We start from the raw sequence: 12094 nt of genomic DNA, 5'->3' as shown, positions 1-12094 counted from the left end.
GGTCTGTGTTTCTAGAAAGACAAAGTTAGCAAAGTTAATCTTTACCAAAAGAATACATTCCTCTACGACAGTTTCCACTTTTTTCATCACTGTGTTAGGATCTAGGAACAAAACAAAGTGACTTCCCGCTCTCACTCTGTCATTTCAACTCCAACTCAATAAAAAAAGAAGCCACCCGGGTTCAAGACCTGCCTGGGTACTTGGTGAGACCTCATCTGCACTATAAATCAAAAATAGCCAGGTGTGGTAGCGCGTGCCTGTAGTTCCAGCTACTTGGAAGGCTGAGGCGGAAGGATCGCCGGAGCCCAGCAGGTCGAGGCTGCGGTGGCCGGGAGCGGCCACTGCATTCCAGTCTGGGCGACAGAGTGAGACTCCAAGTCAAAAAAAAAAGAAGAAGCTTTAATCCTTATCCAATGCCAAAGGTATGGTATAGACTATGAATACCATGGAAAGTAAAATAAGAAGATTGGGTCAGAAGATTCTGCTGCCATAGTAAGTCTCCGACAGAAGAAGCAGGTCAAAATCCCTCAGTTATTTATTCCCCCACTTTTTAACTATAAATATTGCATATACAAAGGCATATATATAGTGTGCATAGGTAAGTTAGGAAGCAAACTAAACAGCTATGATCCCTACACCAACCTGAGAATTAGCATAATTCCAAAATTATCTTGCTCCCGGTCAGTCCTCCATCAAAAGCTCTTGCTTTCCCCAGTGGAAACCACCATCCTAACCTGTTTCCAACACAAGTCACATGAGCAAAGTTCGGAGGTGAGATTGAGCTAGTATCTACAGGGTAAACAAGGAGACCCATCTCTTAGGAAAGAGGGTTGTGCTAGGAGTGGGGAGCCATGCGAGGAAAGCTGAAGAAGGGTGTCAGCATCTTGTGGGGAAGTTGGCCATGTATACTCAGTCAGCAGGTGAGAGAAGAAACACCTGTACAGCCTGTTTCCAGAAAACAGCAGCGCCTCCCATTATGGCCAGGGTGTGGCTCCTCCCCTCCCAGATGTTCAGAAGTCCTGGAGAGTCCCTTGAGATGCTCAGCCCTTGTTCCCAACCCTGGTTTGGTGGCTTGACTATCTTCACCTCACCTAGATCCTGTCCCATGCCCTGTAGCTTGGTTCTGGAACTCAACTCTCAACTTTACCCTGTTGCTGGTGCTGCCATAGTAAGTCTCCAACAGAAGAAGCAGGTCAAAAATCCCTGTTATTTATTCCCCCACTTTTTGACTATAATTATTTGCATATACAAAGGCACATGTATAGTGTGTATAGGTAAGTTAGAAAGCAAACTAAACAGCCATGAGCCCTCTGCCAACCTGAAAATTAACATGTTGTCAAAATTACTGATGCTCCCAGTAAGTCTTTCTCCATCAAAAGCTCTTGCTTCCCCCAATGGAAACCACCATCCTAATCTCTATTTTTCTCATTTTTCTTGGTAGACTATATACATATATATGTATAATATAGATGTATATCATATGTATTTCTTTTTAGAATATATACATATAATATGTATATATGACATATTCATGTATATATAATAATATATGTATACTATAATATACATATAATAATATATGTATATATAAAATATATAACAAATATATCAACAGACTTCAATCCTTGTCCAATGCCAAAGTGCATGGCATAGACTATGAGTACTATAAGAAGTGAAAGAGGAAGGAGTTTGTGTCAGAAGATTGAAGATTAAAAATTGGCTTCAGCCGGGCTCGGTGGCTCAGCCTGTAATCCCGCGCCTTGGGAGGCTGAGGTGAGTGGATTGCCTGAGTCCACGGGTTCGAGACCCGCCTGGGCAACTTGGTGAGACCTCATCTCTACAATAAATCAAAAAATTAGCCAGGCGTAGTAGCGCACGCCTGTAGTTCCAGCTACTTGGAAGGCTGTAGCGGAAGGATCGCCGGAGCCCAGCAGGTTGAGCATGCGGTGGCCGGGAGCATGCCATTGCACTCCAGTCTGGGCAACAGAGTGAGACTCCAACTCAAAAAATAAAATAAAATAAAATTGGCTTCAGAGAAGCCCAAGAAAGAAAAGGAAAGGACTTTCCAAAGCGAGTAACATGAGCAAAGATTGGGTGGGGGAGGACGAGCTAACATCTACAGGGAACTCAAGGAGACCTGTCTCTTCAGAAAGAGGGTTGTTCTAGGAGTGGGAATATATATCTATCCCTAAACAACATTTGGTTAGTTTTCTGTGGTTTTTTTTTTTTTTAGTTAGAGTCTCAGTCTGTAGCCCAGGCTGGAGTGCAGTAGCGCACTCACAACCACCACAGCCTCGACCTGTTGGGCTCAGGTGATCCTTCCGCCTCAACCTTCCAAGTAGCTGGCACTACAGGCACACACCATCACGCCCAGCTAGTTTTTTTGATTTATTGTAGAGACGAGGTCTCACCAAGTTGCCCAGGCTGGTCTCTCAAACCCCTGGGCTCAGGCAATCCTCTGACCTCAGCCTCCCAAAGTACTGGGATTACAGGCTTGAGTCACCGCGCCTGGCCTTTTCCTGGTCTTTCAAATGAGAGTTGAAATTTCTCCTTCCTTCTTCCCTTTCCATGTGGGAACTATGTACAACATTTTATGTTACTTTGGCAAAATAAGCCAATGCAGGAAAAATGTCAGATTATGGTTCGGCAAGCCTGTGCTTTCTTAGTCACAAGAAATGGATGATGAGTCCTTGATCACACAAATAAATGAGCCATCAGCCCCACTGTCTCCTCCTTATACAGGGACTAGAACTGCACCACTAGTACCCATGCCAGGGTTCCCATCTCAGCAGCATCAGAAGCCAGGACCAACAGAAATGACCTCCCCCTTCCACACCTGACAGGGAACTCAATTCAGTCAGGGCATCACTTTAACTCCAAGAGGGCAATTTCCCCTCTAGCAGATACCTATAGGAGGCGCTGATGCTACCACCACAAGTCCCACCTCTGAGTCCATGCTCTGTTTTCCACCTTTGGTTTGTTTAATTGCAAAAGCAACATACCCACATACTGGGATGATCCAAGGAGAATGGAAAACCTATTTTCCTTAATATTTGCAACCCACAGTCCCATGTGGGCAGATGTTCAGAATCTACTTAACACTTTGACCCCAAAGGAGCAGAGAATGGTTCTAGATAAGACCAGGAAAGAAGCTGACCACAAGCATGCTGACTCTCTCAGTAACCCAGTAAGGGCAGTTTGTTCAGGTTGCAGTGCCCACCTCAGACCCAGGATGGAATATGAACAATAGACCTAAGTTTGAGCATTCCTGAGATTGCATCCTGGTTGACCTCCACAGGGGAGTACCGAAACAAAGGAGTCTTAATAAGGTTCAGAAAGTCAGGCAGAAGCTTAAGGAGAGCCCTCAGAATTCTTAGAACAGATTTTTGAAGCATGTAGGCTGTATGTGGACATCAATCTTGAAGTACAGGCAAATTCCAAAATGGTGAATATGACTTTCATCAGCCAAGTTGCTCCTGACATTCAAAGAAAGCTAGAAAGATGGATGCAGCTTTGAGACTGTCTGTGTCTCAATTAGTGGAGAGTGCTTTGAGTTGAGATGAGGTAATGGACAAAACGGAACAATGGAAGGTGAAACAGCAGGCTGACCTCTGGCTGTCACACCGTGTCAAGGACTCCCAGGACTGTGACATGGATCTCCCTCTGGAGCTCAATCCAAGGTGGGACTCCCCAGACCCTGGACCCGCAACAAAAGGGGACACTCCACTGCAGGTCCCAATCAGTGTGCTTATTACAAGATAGAAGGACAATGGTGAACACAGAGACCGAAGATATCGAAGATGGAGACCAGAAATGACAGAGTCCAGGGGTTTCTCTCAACCCAATAAACACCCTCCATATTTCCCACAGGAAGCCCCAGGTCATGATGGCAGTGGGAAATCAACTTTTAAACTTTCTGGTAGATACTGACACTACCTATTCAGTGATAAACACCCACGTGTCTAAACTCTCTTTCAAAACTATAAAAGTGACTGGGAGTGGGTGCAGTGGCTCACACCTGTATTCTCAGCACTTGGGAGCTCACGGCAGGAGGATTGCTTGAGCCCAGGAGTTTGAGACCAGCCTGGGTAATAGAGCAAGATCTTATTTCCACAAAAATATTTGAAAATTAGCCAGGTGTCCAGGCTTGGTGGCTCAGTCTGTAATCCCAGCACTTTGGGAGGCCGAAGTAAGTGGATTGTCTAAGCCCGCAGGTTCGACACCAGCCTGGGCAACTTGGTGAGATCGCGTCTCTAAAATAAGTCAAAAATTAGTCAGGTATGGTAGTGCGCACCTGTAGTTTCGGCTACTTGGAAGGCTGAGGCGGGAGGATCGCCAAAGCCCAGCAGGGGTGGGTTGTGAATGTGCCACTGCACTCTAGCCTAGGCAACAGAGTGAGATGCCAACTAAAAAAAAAAAAAAATTAGCCAGGTGTGGTAGCACACCAAATACTCAGGAGGCTGAGGCAGAAATAATGCCCAAGCCCAGGAGGTCAAGGCTGCTGTGAGCTGTGCCACTGCACTCTAGGCTAGGTGACAGAGTGAGACCCCAACTCAAAAAAATAAAACAATGACAAGGATCTTGGGAGAAACTTTAATGAGACCATTCCTCCAACCCCCAGAATGTCAACTAAGCAAATTCACCTGAAGCACAGTTTCTTATATATGCTTGAATGCCTTATTCCTTTGCTGGGACTTGATCTCCTAACTAATCTAAAGCTTAAATCACCATCAGCCCAGGATAGCTAAACATCAGAGTGCCTCCAGAACAAGCCTGTGCCTTGCAGGTTACCTTGGTGCAACCAGAAGCCTCTGAACTTGTTCTCACTCCTGAAGAGATACTTCGAGTGAGTTCAGAAATGTGGGTAGAGGGGGACCAGGAAGGGCCAAAACAACCATCCCAGTATAAGTCAAGGTACGGGCAGGAATGGCACTGCCATGTTTATTTAAAATAATGCCTGTTGAGGTAAAAGTACAATAGAGAATCCGGCCTCCATTGCTTGAATTCCTTCACTTTAGACTCATTAGACTTTGCCAGTCCCCCATGTAATATACTCGTTCTGCTGGTCCAGAAGTCTGGGACTAAGAAATACAGGTTTGTTCAGCACTTGAGAGCTATTAATCAAATTATAGACGATATCCACCTGGTGGTTCCCAATCCCTACACTTTACTCACAGTTCTGACTGGTGAGCTCTGCTGGTTCATGATGTTAGACTTAAAAGATGGCTTCTTCTGCGTCTCCCTGAGCTCAGAGTCACAAGAACTGTTTGCTTTTGAATGGGAAGACCCAGATGCCAGAGCAAAACAACAACACGGTTGGACAACTCTCCCTCAAGTTTTTAAAAACTCCCCTACCAGGTAACCCTTTTGGGTCCCTTCCCACTGTGGGAGTTTTTTGTCCTCTCAATAAATTCTGCTTTCTCAAAAAAAAAATTTTTTTAACTCCTCTACTCTGGGCACAATGGTTCACACCTATAATCCCAGCACTTTGGGAGGCCAAGGTGAGAAGATTGCCTGAGCCCACGAGTTCGAGACCAGCCTGGGCAACTTGGCGAGACCTCATCTCTACAATAAATCAAAAAATTGGCCAGATGTGGTGGCACATGTCTGTAGTTCCAGCTACTTGATAGGCTGAAGTGGAAGGATCAACTAAGACCAGCAGGTTCAGGCTGTGGTGGCCGTGAGTGTGCCACTGCCCTCCAGCCTGGACAACAGAATGAGACTCCAACTCAAAAAAACAGAAAACAAAAAACAAAACTCCCCTACCATCTTCGGGGAAATTCTTGCTAAAGGACAGGATTCTACTGCAATATGTCAATGATGGGTTACTTGCTAGCAGCACAACAGAGGCATCTGATCAGAGCACTATATTAACTCTAAACTTTCTAACTGAATGAAGATACAAGGTACTCAAGAAAAAGTCTCAGTTAAATATCTGGGTTTGGGGTTTTCCAGGGGTAGGGAAACCTGCTACCTGACCGAAGGGATGCCCTCACAAGAGTAGCCAGACCTACCACTCAGTGGCAGCTGTGGGACTTCTTAGGTATGGCTGGATTTTACCAGATATGGATTCCTAATTTTGGAGTTATCACTAAGCCTCTATATGACTCCTTAAGGGGGGGAGATAATGAGCCCTTAGAGTAGATTCTAAGCCTGTCAGAAAGCTTTCTTAAATATCAAGGAAAAGCTGTTGACTGTCCCAGGATCGGGGCTCCCAGATATAAGAAAGCCTTTTGATCCTTTTGTGCATGAGAGGCAAGTAATAAGCTTGGGAATGTTAACTCAAGACCTAGGAAATATTAATAGACCTGTTTCTTATTTTTCAAAACAATTGGACATTGTCTTCTTGCCTTTGGGTTGTTGCTGTCACCTGTAGCCTTCTCCAAGAAGCAGAAAAGTTTCCATTAGGCCAACCCACCACAGTGCACATGCCCCATTGTGTGCTCCTTTTGCTGGAACAGAAAGAAGGGTATTGGCTGACCTCTGAAAGGCTCAGAAAGTATCAGGCCATCCTTTTGACAACCCAATGAAACACTGAAGCAGTCTCTACTTTAAATCCCCTGCCTTGCTTCCTCAAATGCCATCTGAAACTGGGCATGACTGTCAAATAATTGAACATGATTATTCCAGCCAGCTGGACCTGACAGATATACCCCTAGAAAACCCAGACTTAGGTGGTCACTGATGAAAGCAGCTTTATGGCCCAGAGACAACAGACAGCCAGATACACAGTGGTAACCCATCCACAGACTTTAGAGGCCAAAACACTTCCCTTAGGAACTTCAGCACAGAAGGGAGAACACATGGCCCTCACTATAGTGGTCCAGTTTGGTAGAGCACAAGTGACCATGTACATGGTATGCCTTTGCCATTGTTCATGCTCATGGGGCCATCTGGAAAGAAAGGGGACTTCTAACCTCTCATAATAAATAAAACACACTTAAGAAATCTTAACCTTGCCGGGCTCTGTGGCTCAGCCTGTAATCCCGTGCCTTTGGGAGGCTGAGGTGAGTAGATTGCCTGAGCCAGCAGGTTCAAGACCCACCTGGGCAGGCGAGACCTCATCTCTACAATAAAATAAAATTTAAAAAGCCGGGCATGGTAGCACGCGCCTGTAATTCCAGCTACTTGGAAGGCTGAGGCGGAAGGATCACCAGAGCCTAGCAGGTCAAGGCTGTGGTGGCCAGGAGCGGCCACTGCACTCCAGTCTGGGCGACAGAGTGAGACTCCAACTCAAAAAAAAAAAAAAAGAAAAAAAGAAATCTTAGCCTTACTAGATGCTATTTTAGCCCCCAAGGAAGTAGCTATAGTATACCACCTTGGGCACCAGCAGACAATTTGATGGCAAAGGACAATCATCAGGCAGATCAGTCCACAAAGCAAGCAGCAAGGAAAAAGCCTCCAAGACTCTATTAATGCCCTTGCTACCTGAAGTTGATCTTGGCCCTGAACCTCTCATATACTTAGAGGAAGACCTAAAAAGAGCACTCAATTGGGGCTTTGACCCTCCAAATCAGACAGTGCACTCGTGTAATGTTTACTTATTCCAAAGAAATCACCCAGAGGACAGATTGGTAAAGGTATAGGTTTATTATTACTTACAGGAAGGAACCAATGGTGGCTGGTTGATATAAAATTTTCTGCATCCCAACAGATATGGTGAGAAATTATATTCTCTCAGTGAGGGATTACATGCCAAGAAGAGGAAGAAACAAAGATGTTTTCTCTCGAAAGCTGTCTTGAGTTTGCAGATATGCATATCTTCAAGGGCATTTCTTTTTTTTCTTTTTTTTTTTTGAGTTGCAGTCTCACTCAGTCGCCCAGACTGGAGTGCAATGGCTGCTCCCGGCCACCACAGCCTTGACCTACTGGGCTCCGGCGATCCTTCCGCCTCAACCTTCCGAGTAGCCGGAATTACAGGCATACGCTACCATACCCAGCCAATTTTTTTGATTTATTGTAGAGATGAGGTCTTGCCAAGTTGCCCAGGCGGGTCTTGAACCCACGGGCTCAGGTAATTCACTCACCTTGGCCTCCCAAAGCGCGGGATTACAGGTTGAGCCACCAAGCCTGGCCTTCAAGGGCATTTCTACAAGACACAGGTAACCCTGGCCAACAAGGCCCTGGGCAACAAGAGTGAGACCTCAACTTAAAAAAAAAAAGTCAATGTCTCGTCTGTGCTCAGAACAGTCTTAAAACTAGTCCTCCAGTCTTAGCACAAGGGGTTCAGGCACCAACAAAGGCCTGGCAAGCTGACTTTACTATGATTTGTAGACACCTTCTCAGAATGGATTGAAGCCTTCCCTTGGCTGGACAGAAAGAACTTCTAAAGTCATTAAGGTCTTAATAAAGGAAATTATTCCCCAGTTTGGAATACCAGTTTCCATTCAAAGTGACAATGGTACTTTTGAGTTCTCAGGGAGGTGAATTTGATAAATATCTCCTATTCTCCTCCCTCAACTGCTTTGCAATTATTATTATTATTATTATTTTGAGTTGGAGTCTCTCTCACTCTGTTGCGCAGACTGGAGTGCAGTGGCATGCTACTGGCCACCACAGCCTCGACCTGCTGGGCTCCGAGGATCCTTCCACCTCAGCCTTCCAAGTAGCTGGAACCACAGGCACACGCTACCATACCTGGCTAATTTTTTCATTTATTGTAGAGATGAGGTCTCGCCAAGTTGCCCAGGCGGGTCTTAAACCCGCGGGCTCAGGCAATTCACTCACCTCGGTCTGAGTGAGCCACTGAGCCCGGCCTGCTTTGCAATTATTAAACTCTTTTTTTATTGCAATAACTTGTGGCAGTCTCAAAGTTTCTGAGCAGCAGGCATAAAAACCCAAGAGGTTATAACATACATATGTACAGATCCTTTGACAGCAAATTTCTGCTTCACTTTCACGGCCTAGTACTAGCTCACCCAGTACAGGAAGGGAATTGTTTCCCAGATTCCCATCTTTCCTTCCCTGCTCTGAGGAATGGCTCCTGTCTTGATTTTGTTGTTGTTGTTTTTTGAGTTGGAGTCTCACTTCGTCGCCCAGGCTGGAGTGCAGTGAAACGCTCACAGCTATCCTAGCATTGACCTGGTGGACTCTGGTAATCTTTCCACCTCAGCCTTTCAAGTAGCCGGAACTACAGGTGCGCGCTACCACACCGGGTCAATTTTTGATTTATTGTAGAGATGAGGTCTCACCAAGTTGCCCTGGCTGGTCTCAAACCTGCAGGCTCAGGCAATCCACACGCCTCAGCCTCCCAAAATGTTGGGATGACAGGCTGAGCCACTGCACCCTGTCGGAATGGCTCCTTTCTCTGAACCTGCAGTTCCAACACCTCAGTATGACATATGTCTCTCAGTATGACAGCTGTCATTGCACCACATCCTGTGGAAGTTGTTTGCTGTAATTTAAGCTATGTGCTCTCCAAAGGCAGGAATCATTGCCTCCTGACCTCTATGGCCCCAGTGCCTGGCTCATTGGAATTCAGCGTGTTAAATAGATGCCCACTGGGAAAAAACAAAAGCAAAAGAAATACAAGAAATATTTAAGGGACATCAGACTTCCTTGGGTCTAAACTGAAGAAAACTCAGCTCCAGATAATTTTGTAACATAGTCACATTAGAAGTTTCCACAGCACTATTTGCCATCCCACTGCCTCTGTTCCCTGCGTGTTCCACATAAAACTGCCATTTTATTATCACTTCCACCCACACCGAAAACCTGCAGCACATCTCAATGAACAATTCGTCATGTCTACAAAGATTGAAAGTGCCTGTCTCTGCTTTCTTATTCAATGAATATTTATTAAGCAACTATTATGTTCAAGGAACAATTGCTTCAGCTGGCACTTTTGAGGCTCACTGCAAGAGATAAATAAGGGCATTATTATAAATGTACACCCAGGCACTGAATAATGGCGGATGAGGGTGCATCCAGCTTTACCTCTGCAATTTCTGCTTTCAAAATCATCACATCCTGTCCTAGCTTTCCTTGTGTCTCTTAAAGTTTTATAACTTAGGTTGCTCATATGATACAAGCCATCTAGAAACAGCTTTAAAAATAAGGCTATTAAACTTTAGAAAAATGTTGCTGTTCCTAATAGCTCCTAAGCCTAATGACAAATGTCTATAGTGCGTGAGAAGTCAAGATGTGTCCTCAGACCAGGAGAACTGAAGGCCTTGTCTTGTGTAACAAAATACATCACTCTTCCCCACAACACTGAGTTGCACACAAATAGAAGTTTGGTTTCTAACTCAATAAAGAAGTTTACAAAGTTGGTTCTGTGTGGTAAACAGGGATTGGGTGAGGTGGGTGGATTGGGTGAGGTGGGGGGACCCTGGGGACACACAGAGGAAGGAGCACTCCTCAAAGAAGACACAGGAAGACGTGGTATTACGGGAGAGAAGTATAGAAAAGGGAGGTGGTCAAGAGGCAGACACTATAACAACCTCCACTGAAGTCAAGGCTGGTGAGCACCCATCCATTTTGTAATTCGCAGGTTACAGGAGCAGTTTCAGTGCAGGCAAAGCAGAAAGCTGAATCACACTGGGTTGAGGAGGTCATGAGGGTGACAATTGAAGGGAGTAGTGTAAGCTGCTCTACTAGGAATTTGATTTCAAAGGAAGAGCAAGGCAGGGGAGTATCTAGAAAGAGGCTCTAGGGCACAAAGGGAGTCTGCTCAAGACCACAGAGATACAAGTGTGAGTCTAGGCTTGAGGGAAGAGCCAGTGGACAGGAGAGACTGAGGACACAGGCTGGGGGAGGAATAACTGTTGGGGTAAGGACAAGGGAGGGGATTGGATTCAGAACCCAGGGGAAGTTAGCCATCCACAGGGAAGGGACACTTCCTCTGAAAAACTACAGGGGAGGAAATTATGTTGGTCAGTAAGTAGAGAAGACAGAAAATAAAGGCATCTCTCATGTAGGTACCCTCAATTTTCTCTCAGGTTGACAAGTCGTCAGTGGATCAGGGTATTGAGAACAATGATGAATGTTAAAAGAACTCATAGGGAAATGGAAGTCAGCTGGTTAAGGACTTAGAAACCACGGCAGTAAACTCAGTGCTAGACTGCAAGTTCAATATTATATTAGCAAGTGAGAGACTGAAACAATGAATTATGGCTCTGTTCTTTCCTAGGAAGAAATGGAAGCAGGTTGATAGATTGGAGGAAATGGAGGCCGTGGTCAGAGGACTTGCAGTCTGCATGAGGTCAAAGCACAAGCATGAGAGAGCTTTAAGATAGGACAATGTACCAGGCACAGTGGCTCAACCACGTAATCCCAGCACTTTGGGAGGCCAAGGCCAGAGAAGTGCCTGAGCCTGTGGGTTCGAGACCAGCCAGGGCGACTTGGCAAGACCTCATCTCTACAATAATTTTTAAAAATTAGCCGGGTGCAGCAGCGCGCACCTGTAGTTCCAGCTACTCGGAAGGCTGAGGCGGAAGGATCACCAGAGCCCAGCAGGCTGAGGCTGAGGTGGCTGTGAGCATGCCACTGCACTACAGCCTGAAAGACAGAGTGAGACTCCAACACACAAAAAAAGAAAGAAAGAAACTGTGAAATGAAGATACTGTATCATCTACCTGAGCACCAAAGACATCCAAAATGCCAGCAGGACTGTGACAGAGAAGAAAACCCTAAGCCAGTTGAAAGAACAAATGGGTATGTAGGCATTTGGTTTTTGATGGCCCAACTTCCATTGTTTCCTAGTCTAATGGAATGCCCTAATTTCCATTTGGAAAACCACCTCTCTCTGTGCTCTGCAGGTGAGGTGGGTATGTAACTCCCAGCACCTCACCCTCTTCTAACCAAGGGGTAGGCACAGCACCACAGCCAGACTCGATGAAATCAATCTCTCTTTCTCTCTCTCTCTCCCCCTACCTCCCTCTCTCCCTCCCTCTCTCCCTCTCTTTCTCCCTCTCCTCAGGACTTTCAGCAGTACAGAAGAGTATAAATGTAAAAGATGGCTGGGACACACTTTCAGGGTGGTGCCCTGACAAATCCGACAAGATGCTTTACTGAAAATCTTTCTCCAAACCTAGCTCTTTTTTTTTTTTGAGTTGGAGTCTCACTCTGTCGCCCGGACTGGAGTGCAGTGGCC

The sequence above is a fragment of the Carlito syrichta genome, unplaced genomic scaffold (genome assembly GCF_000164805.1).
Source record: "Carlito syrichta isolate Samal-C Ts95f unplaced genomic scaffold, Tarsius_syrichta-2.0.1 Scaffold315337, whole genome shotgun sequence".
In the NCBI taxonomy this organism is placed as follows: Eukaryota; Metazoa; Chordata; class Mammalia; order Primates; family Tarsiidae; genus Carlito; species Carlito syrichta.
This window is presented reverse-complemented; position numbering follows the sequence as displayed.